We start from the raw sequence: 14,142 nt of genomic DNA, 5'->3' as shown, positions 1-14,142 counted from the left end.
ATAGTAAAGCTCCTGGGTTATTCAATGTTTTTGGTATCTCTGCTTGACTTTTTTTAGTCAATCTAGTAATAGAATCGTATGATAGATCTGAACATTGACGTCATTGTTCAACACCCTGAGTGAAATAAAAATACGGGTGAAACAGCTTACGGTCCGCCTGTGTTATGCGATTAGCGAAGCCCATGGACATCGACAACGTAAATGCTGCCGCTCTACTTGAGACATGAGTTCTAAGTCTCAGTTTTACGGTACAGCGGCTGCCCCACCCTTCAAACCGAAACGCATTTCATAACAGAATATGTATAGAATTTATAATTGAAGACTTTTATAAAATCAAAGTAGTAAGTATCCTTTGGACTTCTTGGTGAAAATGTGAGAAGCGAAGTTTTGTGAATTGTATTTTAAGTTTAATTTAGTGTTTCTGCAGCAAACGGGGATTATTAAATACGATTAAACGTAGCATCTGTGAAAACGTACAAGTGTGGGAAAATAAAAGTCTCTCGACGTGGTTTCTCCAGTTACTCCAAAAAGTCCACTGATGTCTTAGTAAATAACCATCATTTTACTCAGGGTTTATTTCATCCCGTTTCATTTCATTTCATATTCCAATTGACTACAGTCTGAAATAGACCACCTTTGTGATGGCTTAGATGTCTGGACGAGCTTCCGACCGGCTTGGTGTTTGTGGTTACCGGAACTGATAGACATCAACAACATATCAATTCTATAGTACAACGGCCGCCCTACCCTTCAAACTGGAACGCATCAGCAATGGGTTAGTGATGCCTTCCCGTACGGGCTCACAACTTGCCCTACCAGTTGAACGCTTTTTTAACGCTTTCTCGTTTTTACCATCGTACCGCCCGCCACCGGAGTAGAGTTCATCCATACTACCTGGAGCCACTGCGGTCATCCACAGTGCGTTTCCAGAGATCTTTTTTGCCACGTACCATCCGGCTATGGATGGTACGATGGCTCCCTTCCACGGTGTTTCCCGAGCGCTATGACATGTCCTTCTTCAAACGAGGCTTGTGGAGAGTATTAAGCGGTAGGCAGCGGCTTGGCTCTGCCCCTGGCATTGCTGAAGTCCATAGGCGACGGTAACCACTCACCATCAGGTATGCTCTTCTGCCTACAAGGGCAATAAACAGAAAACCGAAATATTCCTAATAAAACCTTTGTTCTAATATTAGAATACAATCTGACTAAACAGATTGAGATCGTAAAATGATACCTTACATAGACACTGGTATTTACGTTGAAGTGTCTGTAAATGTTTCTATAACCCCTTCTTAACTAGGTGGGCTTTGGTAATAAAATATATGCTAGCAAAAAATAATAATATTTATTTTGTTAATTCGTTTAAATTTTAATCTTTTGAAAACAACATTGTAATGACAACGGAATCTCCTTCATGGAACATTATTTGCCTAAGTCACGTCTCTTCATCATACGAAACTGAATAAAACGAATGAATCATTACTACTAAATAAACACCAAAAAAAAAAAAAACTCTGTAACAATTTTTGGTTAATGTTTTCTTTTCGCTTCAAGTGAGATTAACCTTCAAACGAGTCGTCGGTATGTGGGCGTAGGTATACTCAATAGGTATGTCGTGTAGCGTACTCAATGCCCACGCTTTTTTTTTTATTATATTTGAGAAATAATTATTGCGCACAGTATAAAAAAATACCATCATCGAAAACAACATGAGGTTTCGGAAATTTCGTTCGTATATCTACATACAAATGGAATACTAATATTATAAAGAGGAAAGATTTGTTTGTTTGTTTGTTTCGAATAGGTTCCGAAACTACTGGACCGATTTGAAAAATTCTTTTTCCATTAGAAGCCGACATTGTCCCTGATGAACATAGGCTACTTTTTTTTATTTTTTTTTTATTTTTTATTTCATGTGTGTTTTAATGTTTCCGAAGCGAAGCGAGGGCGGGTCGCTAGTATTAATAATAAATAACAGACTTTGAATAATTAAATGCAGTAAAATCGACCTTCAAACAACACAGAGCAATGCCTAGTAAACACCACCGTCTTATCACTAAACGTCAAAATAATTCCCCAACATAAATATACACAAACAATAAAATATTGTGAGCAAATTGACAAAAATTATCTTCTCTATTTTTCTTGCACAATAAATAACTATTTCAAACCTTTATGATTTAGCAATTATGAATTATTAAAGATAAAGTATCAAATAATAAAAACAACAGATCACTTCTAATTTCACACGGGTCGTCTCCCGGATTAGGAGGAGGAATCTCACACCCCCAATTACTCTCTTTAGACAACCCATACCCTGGGCCAGGAAGGTCAAGTACCTGGGCGTTACCCTGGATGCATCGATGACATTCCGCCCGCATATAAAATCAGTCCGTGACCGTGCCGCGTTTATTCTCGGTAGACTCTACCCCATGATCTGTAAGCGGAGTAAAATGTCCCTTCGGAACAAGGTGACACTTTACAAAACTTGCATAAGGCCCGTCATGACTTACGCGAGTGTGGTGTTCGCTCACGCGGCCCGCACACACATAGACACCCTCCAATCCCTACAATCCCGCTTTTGCAGGTTAGCTGTCGGGGCTCCGTGGTTCGTGAGGAACGTTGACCTACACGACGACCTGGGCCTCGAATCAATTCGGAAATACATGAAGTCAGCGTCGGAACGATACTTCGATAAGGCTATGCGTCATGATAATCGCCTTATCGTTGCCGCCGCTGACTACTCCCCGAATCCTGATCATGCAGGAGCCAGTCACCGTCGACGCCCTAGACACGTCCTTACGGATCCATCAGATCCAATAACCTTTGCATTAGATGCCTTCAGCTCTAATACTAGGGGCAGGCTTAGGGACCCCGGTAACCGTACTCGTCGAACTCGACAAAGAAGTCGACGTGCAACCTAACCCATGCATCAGCCCGCTGAGTTTCTCGCCGGATCTTCTCAGCGGGTCGCGATTCCGATCCGGTAGTAGATTCATTCGCGAAACAATTGCTCTTGAGTTGTTAGGTCTCCTTCGGAGGCGCTCGGGCAGTTGTTAGCAAATCCCACCCCTCTTGGCTGAGCCTTTGCTCGCCCACCTGTCCTGGTGAAACTGGAAAGGCCTTCGGGCCACCAGTAAACTTTCAACCATAAAAAAAAAAAACACGGGTCGTATAAAAGCGTGGACCTTGAAAAATGATTAGATACAAGAGTACCACCTGAAACCATTAAATAATTACAGTTATGTAAACAACTGTCGTGTCTAATAATTTTACCGAAACGTAATTTATGTATTCGTTCAATTTGATAATAAAAAATAGACTAGTGATGTGCTTTGTGACATTGTTGTCGAGATGTACTAATTCAACTATTAAAATACGTTCAATCAATCAACGTGAAAAAGCGTTTTTTTTAATTGCTCAGAAGGGCCATAGACACCTACGACGTAAATGCCGCCACCCACCCCGAGACATGAGTTCTAAAGCCTCCGTTTTTACAGTACAACGGCTGCCTCACCCTTCAAACTGAAACGCATTACTGCTTCAGGGCAGAAATAGGCAAGCTGGTGGTACCTACCCGTGCGAACTCACAAGACGAAATCAAATGTGAATACTGAACTTGAGAATTCGTATACTGATTTTCGGTTTTTACTTGTCACAAACATGGGTGGTTGTATTAATCTGCAGTTTAATTTTGTCTTTGTTATATATTTTTATTATAATTAAAAACGTTTTTAACTTATTCAACATGAACACCTATTACAAGCTGGCAGTAGGGAATAATGCGAAACCGCACGTGTATGTGCCACCAAACTTTTATTTTACTACCATCCTGCTTTTACAAAGATTTTTTTTTTATAATTTTTTTTATCTTGTATTAATAGAAAATAAAAAGACAATCGTTTCTTCCCTTAATTTATTTTCACCTTGAATATATAGAAATAGAATTTGTACAATAGAAAACAATACAATTACTTCACCATTACATAACAATCAATTTCATCATGAACAACTATATCTGTATGTTGGTAGCATATTTAAGTCTAAATAATAATAAGGTTTTTCCTCATGGCAAGAAACATGGCAAGAAAAATTCAAATTAACTTTCAAAGACTGCAGTGCAAGTTAATATTCAAGAGAGATTTATGCTAACAAACTGCCTAGACCTGTATAAAGGATCAATTAGGATTACCATTGCATTTCGTGAAATTTTTTAGGCCAACTAAATGAATTCCTGGTTTGTGAGTGCTTGTAGTTTGTGCATGTACTGACCAAAGTGAACGTAATTATCATGATCGATAGTAATTATAAACTATGATCTTATTAAGTCAGTCACAATCAAGCATTCAGCAGCTACCGGTGATCATAGATAACGGAACATAAAGTTAGACTCACAAAAGCAGTGTTGCTAATAAAATGATGCCAAATTATATGTGAAAGAAATTCAGCATATAACCAATATTTTGAGTGAGACAATCGCGCACTGATTTCCCCCTGCCCTTCGATGATGAAAATCAGAAAAGTTTTAGAAATATCTTATATTCGATCAATCAAGACCCATTTTGAAAAATCATTCAATAAGTCAATCTTTCTTCAATATATAATATTCAAATTGTTGGGGCTTCATTTTACTTCTTAACTATTTAAGCTAAGGTGGGCCGTAAGTTCGCCCTTTCTTGAATTAAAAGAAAAAAAGATATCATTTACCGGAACTATATATACAAATTTTTTCCTATCTATTCTAGTAACCTCGACGGTTAATCTAGATTCGCCGAATTAGTGGGTGAGTTAACGGGGCTCAAGCCTGATGACGTTGCTAACACGAACCCTAGCAAGGGCCGTGCTTCGCAGAATCTACCACCGGATCGGAAACGCGACCCACTGAGAAAATCCGGCGAGAAACTCAGTGAACTTTATACGATGCATTAGAAGCATTTCTTACATAATCTTAATGGTCTTTTCCACTCAAGCTTGTACTTGTGACAAGAAAAAAAATACATTTGGACTTTCTATTTACAAGCTCTAATGATACGTCAAGTTTAATTTTATTACTTCTCTTTCGTTTTGTTTTTAATATGTTTTGTGAATATGTAACCAAAAATCTTCCTCCATATTTATTTTATTGGTATAATGAATCTCGTCGATAGCTAATAACGGAAATAAAGGAAATCGGTAGACAAACTAAGGAGAATATGATAGGTTTTTAAGTATTTTATCTTTGTTTATTTATATTTACTTGTTTTTATTTTGCATAGACATATAATCGAGCTCCACAGACCTCCTGATATAAAGTAGTTATTGGAGACAGAAACACAACGCGAATACCGCCACCTTGCCATAAATGGATTCTATGACTATTGTAACTACCCGCATGCGCTTGCAATACATACTATAACCAATTTTAAAAAAAATATGTTTTGTTTTTGTAAAATAACTTCTTTCCCATTTCTTCTTCTATTTTATTTCAATATGGCTATTAGATTCTTATAATCTCATTATTGCCAGCATCGAGTTTACTGTCCCGTGTCGATGTTACCCCATCGTACGGACAAATTCTATTATTAAAAGTCAAATTTACATCCTATTCAAAATAAACTTAGATTTTTTTTAATTTTTTGTGAAACATACTTTTCGTGTTTTTATTTCTTTAGTAAACTAGGAAGTGATATTTAAAAACACTGTCGAGAGCTCGATGTTAATATTTCAAAAAAACAAGCAATTAAAGTTGGGTTTTTATTTTTATTGGACAAATATTACTGTGAATCGGGGTTTCACCGTTTCTTATTCAATCCTCTTTAATTAATGACAATTAACAATAAGCTAATTTGAAATTGGTTCTATCTTGGAGCTCTTATTATCATTGAAATTGAAACTAATCTGTAATAAATCCGGTTCCTGTCATCAGTTTTGAGTTAAGTGGCAAATTATAAATATTATTTATATTGAATAATTATTCTGGGTTTATGTGGAACGTCCTCAAAATATAGGTAACGATAAAACGAAGATAAAGTTATTATTAAAACAAAACAATAAATAAAGAAAATATATATTGCACGCCCTTACGGGAAAATAACAGAAATTTAATTGTAAAATACACACAAGAGCCATAATTCACATTGCAGGCATGGCCGCACACAATCACGAGGTCGAGGTCACGTGTGGTCACCTTTAGCCGTTTGATATATTATGTTATATTATGTTCTAGTCATTTCTATTTGATTATACCTAGTAGCTACAGGTGCGAGGATATGAAAATTCTTACTGACGTCACCATTCAATTTCGCATTCAACGCGGTCTCCCGTTCATGCGATTTAATAGAGCACCATATGTAAATACGATAGACGACTCTCGATTATTCTGGAAACGTGTGATAAAGATGAAGCTTTTAGTACCATCACGAGCATAAATGAAGACCGTATGTGATAGCGGCTTTACTTTACTAATTCTTGTACTATTGATAAAAGCAAATTAATGTAATGTAACTTGAAAAAGGGGGGACCGTTTTAGAACAGTGTGACGTCATCAGTGCTGACGTCGTTATCAAGTTGACACCGGCGGAATGTTTCAATACTTGTTATATTCGAAACTGGTAATGGTCTGTTTAATGCAGGAGGAGATAATCCAAATGACCTTTTATAATCATCGTCAAAGCTTTCGGTTCGAAAATTGAAAATTGTTTTATATACGTTGTCTATATTGTGTCTATATTGAGATCTCTGAGATCAGCGGAATTTGTTTCAATTTTTTTTTATTGCTTAGATGCGTGGACGACCTCACAGCCCACCTCGTGTTAAGTGGTTACTGAAGCCCATAGACATCTACAACGTAAATGCGCCACCCACCTTGAGATATAAGTTCTAAGATCTCAGTATAGTTACATCGGCTGCCCCACTCTTTAAGCCGAAACGGATTACTGCTTCACGGCAGAAATAAGCAGGGTGGTGGTACCTACCCGCGCGGACTCACAAAAGGTCCTAACCACTAGTAAAAAAATTATCATGTACATAATAACCAAGATTTCCTTCATTTATTTTACTTTCATTGACCGAATCCTCAATGACTTGAACCATTTGAACACAGTTTAAACAGTTGTATTCGAAATCACACCGTCAATCAGTCACACAAGACATATTTTAAAATGAAAAGTTCTAAAGCTATTCAAATATGAATATTCATGTGCGAATACAAAAATAATGGTACGTGTGCCGACTGATGATCCAGAGATTACTTTCGTGTAACAAATGACAATGTTTTTAAATTAAATAAAGGTTATGTATACATACCTTCAAAAAACTGGAAAATTTAAATAATTAAATACATTTCTTTTTGTCTAAAGTGTTTCTGGGACCAAATGGTAAAATAAGTTTTTTTTTTAATTTTTTTTTTATTGCTTATATGGTTGGACGAGCTCACAGCCCACCTGGTGTTAAGTGGTTACTGGAGTTCATAGACATATACAACGTTATATAAGATATAACTCCTAAGGTCTCAGTATAGTTACAACGGCTGCCCCACCCTTCAAACCGAAACGCATTACTGCTTCACGGCAGAATATAATATATGACACTTATTTTAGCAGAGACTATTAGATATGAATAAATACAGGTAATGTTAGTGAAGTAACAGAAAATAAAAATACCGTATGTCACAAAAAAAGAAGATAAGCGCTGGACCTTAAAAAGTCCGTTTCATTATTAGTCTCACAATTAATACTACAAAAATTTCAAGGAACTTAAAAAACAATATCAACTTAAAAATAATATTGGTTTGAATAAAATATGTTGACGTATATTATACTCATATTTTAGGTAACACGCTACAAGTACATATTATTTTATTCCGGACGGCCACCGCTCAGGTTTCGGCCACCACGTGTGATTTTTAGACTTCTTACTCTCGTTGAAACGTGGTGGCTCGAGTATTGCCGCAGTGGCTGTCGCGGAACGGGTGCTGGGATTGGTTCGAGGAAAATAACGAAGGCTTCAAGTATGGCGTTCACACGGTCCTCGTGGCTTGACCGGCGCAGGGCGTAGGAGCGAGTCTCTTCTTGTGCGACGGCTCTCTCCTCTTCTTCTGAGAGGTCTTGACTCGTCGGCTCGCTGTCTCGAACTGAATTTGCAGCGAGGTAGGCCCCTTATTTATGGTCGCCCACACGCACTCGGCCAGCGCTATTATGAGTCCGAGCACGGTGGGCGTCTATTGTTCTCTCGGCCGCCTCGCTCGCCTATTGTTTGCCCGGTCGCTCTATTAGTGCTCGCCCGTATTGTGACTCGCTCCTGCGTTCCCACGCCAAATTAAAGACCACGAGGACCAATCTTTATTTACAAACAAAATATAACATTGCAAATTATCTTATTTTCTATGCCTAACTATTCCTATTTACATTATCTCTATCTATTTCACAGCTATTTTTCACATAATATCTATTTACGGACATTTATAACTATTTATTCTCTATTTTAACTATTTATCTATTAAACTATCAATGTCCGTCGCGAACAATGTCTATCAAGCTGCATTTATTTATGTCCGTCGCGAACATCCTCCCGCCGTGCAGCGTCGTTCACGTCGCTGCATCCTCCTTGGTGAGCGGCGGGCATCGTGGGCAGCACGATAATCTTCTTTGCCGGGCGTCGCAGGATACCGCCGGCGGTGCGCACGTCGACCACTCGTGTGATGCCGTCGGCCCCCGGGTAAACCTCCTGGATGATCCCTCGTGGCCAGGTGTTCCGTGGGAGCGTTCCGTCTGCTATTATCACGACGTCGCCTATCTTCAGGGCGGGCCCGCGGCTGTGGGGCTCCCGCCGGTTCTGCAGGTCGGGCAGGTACTCCCGGAGCCAGGGACTCCAGAACACATCTGCCAGACGTTGTGCTGCGCGCCAGTGTGCGCGCCCTATGAGGTCGGCGTCGTCAAATTTGCCCGGCACGGGGACTCGCGCCGGGCCTCCCAGCAGGAAGTGGTTCGGTGTTAGAGGGTCGGGATCGTCGGCGCTCACCGATACATGGGTGAGAGGTCGGCTGTTCACTGTGAACTCTGCCTCCGCTAGCAGAGTGTGAAATATTTCGGGCGTCGGGTGCCTCGGCTGCTCCGTGGCCGAGAGCGCGGTCTTTACTGCCCGTACCATTCTTTCCCAGGCGCCGCCCATGAAAGGCGCGCCCGGTGGGATGAAGCGCCACTGGATAAGTCTTAAGCTCGCTTCGTGCTCGGTCGCCTTGTCCAAAGCTTGGCGCAGCTCCTTGTCGGCACCCCGTAAGTTGGTGCCGTTGTCGCTCCATATTTCCGTCGGAGCTCCCCGGCGCGCGATCATGCGCCGGAGTGCCATCACCGCTGAGTCAGTGCTGAGGCTCGCTGCCGGTTCTAAATGTACCGCACGCGTAGTGAGACATGTGAAGATGGCCACGTAGTGCTTCTGGGTGCTTCTGCCGGTGGTAACTTGATAGGGCCCGAAGTAATCGAGGCCCACGTATGTAAATGGTCGCCGATGGTGTGCCAGTCTGCTCGGTGGGTGGTCGCCTGTGGCTGGACGCGGTGGAGTGTCCTTGCGGATACGACACGGAAGACAGTTGTGGATTACGCTCCGTGTCACTGGGCGTAGGCGTAAGACCCAGTACGACTGTCGGCACTCGGCGATCGTAGCTTCGGTTCCGGCGTGGTGCATCTTTCTATGGATGAAGTCTATCATCAATCTCGTTTCGCGTCGGGATCCGTCTAGCACGAGAGGCGAGGTGATGACGTCAGCTCCCTCTATGTTGCCGATGCGTCCGTTTATTTTCAATATCCCGTCCGCGTAAGTTACGGACAAGTTTCGCAGTCGGCTCGCTGGGGATATTTGTTTCCCTCGCTGGAGCGTCAAAATCTCTTCCTCGAAGGCCGCCCGCTGGCTCTGTCGCCAAATGAGCGTCTCGGCGCGTCGAAGCGTGTCGGCGTCTAAAGTTTTCCATTGAATGATTGCTTGCTCTGGCGTCCGCGGTGTGTTCAGCGGGGTCTTCGAAGTCGTCTTCTTTCTATTCTTCTCCCACGTCGGGTCCGAACGCGGGTTCCGTCTGGTCCTCTTGTAATGAGTGCGCTCGCGACTTCTGCGGCATAGGCTGACGAATTGTAGTATTCGCCCCGTTGCACGCAGGTACTTCTCCCACTTGGAGAAGCGTCTTGGGTCCGGGATCGCTTCGCCGAGGCTCTCTCTGCTCACGGCGAGCATTGCGCACTTCTCTTCGCCCGTCTCTTCTGCTCTTCTTGCAGTCCGTTGTACGGGCCAATCATCCGGATGCCGTCTTAGGTATTCCGGGCCTATGAACCAGCGGTGGTTTCTTTCAAAGCCGACGGGTAGCTCTCTAGTGGCGTCGTCGGCGACATTTTCCTTCGTGGGGACCCAGCGCCATTCCTCCACAGTGCTGTTCTCTTCTATCGCTGCAATGCGGTGAGCGACGAACGGTCGATACGACCTCGACCCCGTTCGTAGCCAGGTCAATACGGTGGCGCTGTCTGTCCAGAACACTCTCGCGTCTGGTTTTCTGTCGTGTTTCCCCGTGACGGCCGCGGCTATGCGGCTTCCCATCACGTCGGTTTGTAGCTCGAGACGCGGTATCGATGTTAGCTTCACGGTTGCGACTCGGTCTTTGGCTAGGGAGGTCCTCATCTCCCCGTCGGGCGTCTCCACGCGCCAGTACAACGCGGCGTCGTGGGCGTACTTGTTCGTGTCCACGTACGTGTGGAGTTTGAGGTCGGCGGCGTCCGGGTACTGCAGTCGGTTCTTCACGCAGATGGTGGTTGCAGGTCAGCTTCTCGCGCCGAAGACGATAGACCTCATCCGGTATTCTATGGGCTCTTGTGAAGGGTCCTCCCTCCACAAGTACCGGAGCGCGTCGCGGTCCTCGCTTCGGACGCCTATCTGTATAATCATCTCCGCGATGTCCGCGGCGACGGCGATGGCGTGCTGCCTGAAGCGTATCATCACTCCGGGCAGCGACTGCAGCAGGTCCGGGTCGGTGAGCAGGAAGTCGTTCGGGCTTCTTCCCTCTAGTTTTCGCAGCGGCGTCGTGCACGATGCGAATCTTCTCCTGCTTCATTGGATGTGTTACGTCGAAGTGTGGCAAGTACCGGGTTCGCTTCTTCGTACCCGTCGACGGAGTTACTTCGGCGTATTCTTTCGCTACCAGCGCGTTTGTTCGTTGCTTGTAGCGCTCTTTTAAATTTGGATCCTTCTCCAGTTTCTTCTCTACGGACGTCAGGCGATTCAGTGCGGCTTCAAAATTGTTGGGCATCTTCAGGCCCTCCTCACGCCACAGCAGTGCGGTCTCGTAGCGGCCGTCGGGTTGCTGTTGAGTGGTCTCTCGCAGGATCTTCAGCGCGCGCTCGTCTGGGTCATTCTTCGGTGTCTTGGCGGCGACGGTGAGTCCCTCGATCGCGAAGTACTGTTTGAGGGCTTCGTCCATGTTCGTGTCGACCGTCGTCGCGTGTCCCACGAAGCTGACGCGCTGTCTCTTGCCTCCCGGGCGTGCTCCGTGCACAACCCACCCGAGCGGAGTACGAGACGCCACTGGTTGATCGCGTCGTCCCGTCCGCATCTCCTCCGTCACCAGCAGGTGCCAGTTGTCTTGGCCGATCAGTATCTTCGGCGAGGCGTAGCTCGTTTTGAAGTGATGGCGGAGGTCGGTGAGGTGGTGGCACGACGCGAGGACTTCGATGTTCAGTCGCTGTGGTGTTAATTTTAAGCCGTTGACTGTCCGTAGGTTCAGTTCTTGCGGTTCCCCCGTGCGTCCGCATAGCTTCAGCGGGACGCGTCGTGAGCGTGTTGCGTCTATCTTGTTGTCTCCGATGGCAGTGATGAAGAGGGGTTCGATCGGTCCTTTGGCGCCCACTCGTCTCGCGAAGTCTTCGTCAATCAGCGAGATCGTCGACCCGTCGTCCAGCAGGGCCCATGTATCTGCTTCTCCCGCCGGTCCGATAACGGTAATTGGCGCCATCTTCAGGTAGGCTGTCGCACTTCTTGCGGCCCACGTCGAGGTGACCGCCTCTTCTTTTTCTTTCGGCTTCTGCCATGCTGGTTTCTTATGCAACAGCTCGTGGTGCGTGCGTTCACAGCTGTCGACGCCGCACTTCTTCTTTTTACACACGTGTCCCCGGGACCGGAACCGTAGGCACCGGAAACACAAATTTTCGCGCTTCGCCGTATCCCAGCGCTCGCTGACGGCTGCTCTCTTGAATTCGGGACAATCTTGTGGGATGTGCCCCGGCTTCTGACATGCTGCGCATTTCCTTTCTTCCTTCGCTGGCGTGGTGTGCGTCCTCTGAGGCGTGTTCAACATCTTCCGCCGGCCGCTGGTGTTCTCCACTCTCGTCTCTGGCTCCGGCTGTGCGTATGGGCTGCACAGGTCCGCCTCGCGTTGCAGGAAGCGCGACAGCTTGACGAGGTCCGGTTCTCCCGCCGGTTGAGTCGCTGAGAATTCGAACCAGCGGTGGCGTAGAGTGGACGGCAGCTTCTCCGATGTGATGTTAGTGAGCTCCGGGTTGTACATGTAATGTACGCGGTCGAGGGCCCTCAGAGCGGCGACGACGTTGTTCACCTCATTCGCGAATACGCAGATGTCCCTCGGTGTGTCCGTGCAGCGTGGCAGCGCGCGCAGTCGTTCCAGCTCCGTTGCGGCGATTGCTTCTGGACGTCCGAAGCGCGATTCTAGAGTCCGCATGATCTCGGCGGGCTCGGTGTAATGCAGCAACAAGTTTTCGACCGCTTCTCTTGCTCTTCCTCTCAACGTACGCCGAAGTCTCGCAGTATTCTCTGCGGCGCTGAAGCTGTCCGCTGATTCGGCGTAGGCGACCTTGAAGGAGAGCCATTCTTGGTGCGATCCACTGTACACTGGAAGCTCCCCGTAGTACCGATGCGATGGTCCGGGCCTGGCTTGGCGGGCGGCCGTCGCGATGGCAGCTGCTAGTTCGGCGATGTCGCTCTTCGGTGCGACAGGTACGGCAATCGGTGCCGCGGCAGGGGCCGGTAGCTTCAGCTGTTCTATTGGTGCGGGAAGTTCCAGTTGCGGTTGCTCGATGGTGGCTGGTGATCCGTGTGTTGACTGCATTACTCTTTCTTCGACTCCCTGTAGCGCGATCGATCGTTGCTGACTGAGCCATGTATCGACGCGCTGTGTTTGCTCGTTCTCGTCCTCCGTGAGTGTTGTGCGCGCATCTTCCTCCTCTTCAACGAGCGCTTCGGCTTCTAACGTTGAGATGCGGGCGGCGGCGAGCTCTGCTTGGAGTCGGGCTTGTTTTTCCTTGGCGCGAAGATGCTCTTCTTTGAGGCGCGCCATAAGCAACAGCCGTTGTGACTGTTGACTCGACTTTCTCGAAGATCCTCGAACTGGTGGCGCCATCCCGTCGCGGAGTGTGGAGCCTTCTTCTGTCGTCGAGATTTTGGCAGCGGCGTCCGTGATGTGGGACCCGTGTACAATTGGATTGGCCGTGAGCGCTGACTCTTTTCTGTTCTGGCTCGCGGATACGACGCTCTCCGTTGCTGCGTCGCCTGAAGTTGTTGCCGGTGTCGCGGTGCTGGGGGGTCTGACCACTCGACGACAGACCCCGCTGTTCGGTCCCGTTGGCGACGCCGGCGAGTATTGCGTAGGCAATATTTGGCGGGAGGGGGGCATCGCTTGTGAGCCCCGCGGCACTCCCGGACACTTTTCCACTTGGGAGGAGGGTGCCGCCATCGGTGGCGGTCCCTGCGTCACTCCCGAACGCGGCGCGGTTGACTGGGAGGAGGTTGCCGCCATCGGTGGCGGTCCCTGCGTCACTCCCGAACGCGGCGCGGCCGACACAGCTCGTTGCTGTGCGTCTTGTGATGTTGAGCCCGAGACAGCTTCGTTGCCGGGCCGGTCAAGGCGTGACGACCTCATCTTCTCGGACCGTGTGAGCACCATTTCTTCAATCTTCAATCTTCAATTTTCTTCGATCTTCCTCAAATGAATCCGGCTCTCGAAGGACCAATATTCCGGACGGCCACCGCTCAGGTTTCGGCCACCACGTGTGATTTTTAGACTTCTTACTCGTGGCAAACGTGGTGGCTCGAGTATTGCCGCAGTGGCTGTCGCGGAACGGGTGCTGGGATTGGTTCGAGGAAAATAACGAAGGCTTCAAGTATGGCGTTCACACG

General features: G+C 46.2%; 2 protein-coding genes across 4 annotated transcripts in view; one reads left to right on the top strand and one right to left on the bottom strand.

Annotated features, from left to right (window-relative positions):
• Positions 1 to 14,142, top strand: part of LOC101739927 (calcium release-activated calcium channel protein 1) — an 87,916-nt gene that overhangs the window by 27,035 nt on the left and 46,739 nt on the right. The gene's annotated exons all lie outside the window — the stretch shown is intronic.
• The window catches only part of LOC101740063 (methyl-CpG-binding domain protein 4), a 59,087-nt gene that overhangs the window by 33,339 nt on the left and 11,606 nt on the right, over positions 1 to 14,142 (bottom strand). The window lies entirely within an intron of this gene.

This window comes from Bombyx mori, chromosome 16 (assembly GCF_030269925.1).
Source record: "Bombyx mori chromosome 16, ASM3026992v2".
Classification (NCBI taxonomy): domain Eukaryota; kingdom Metazoa; phylum Arthropoda; class Insecta; order Lepidoptera; family Bombycidae; genus Bombyx; species Bombyx mori.
The sequence above is the reverse complement of the archived record's forward strand: the minus strand, read 5'-3'. Positions and strand labels throughout refer to the sequence as shown.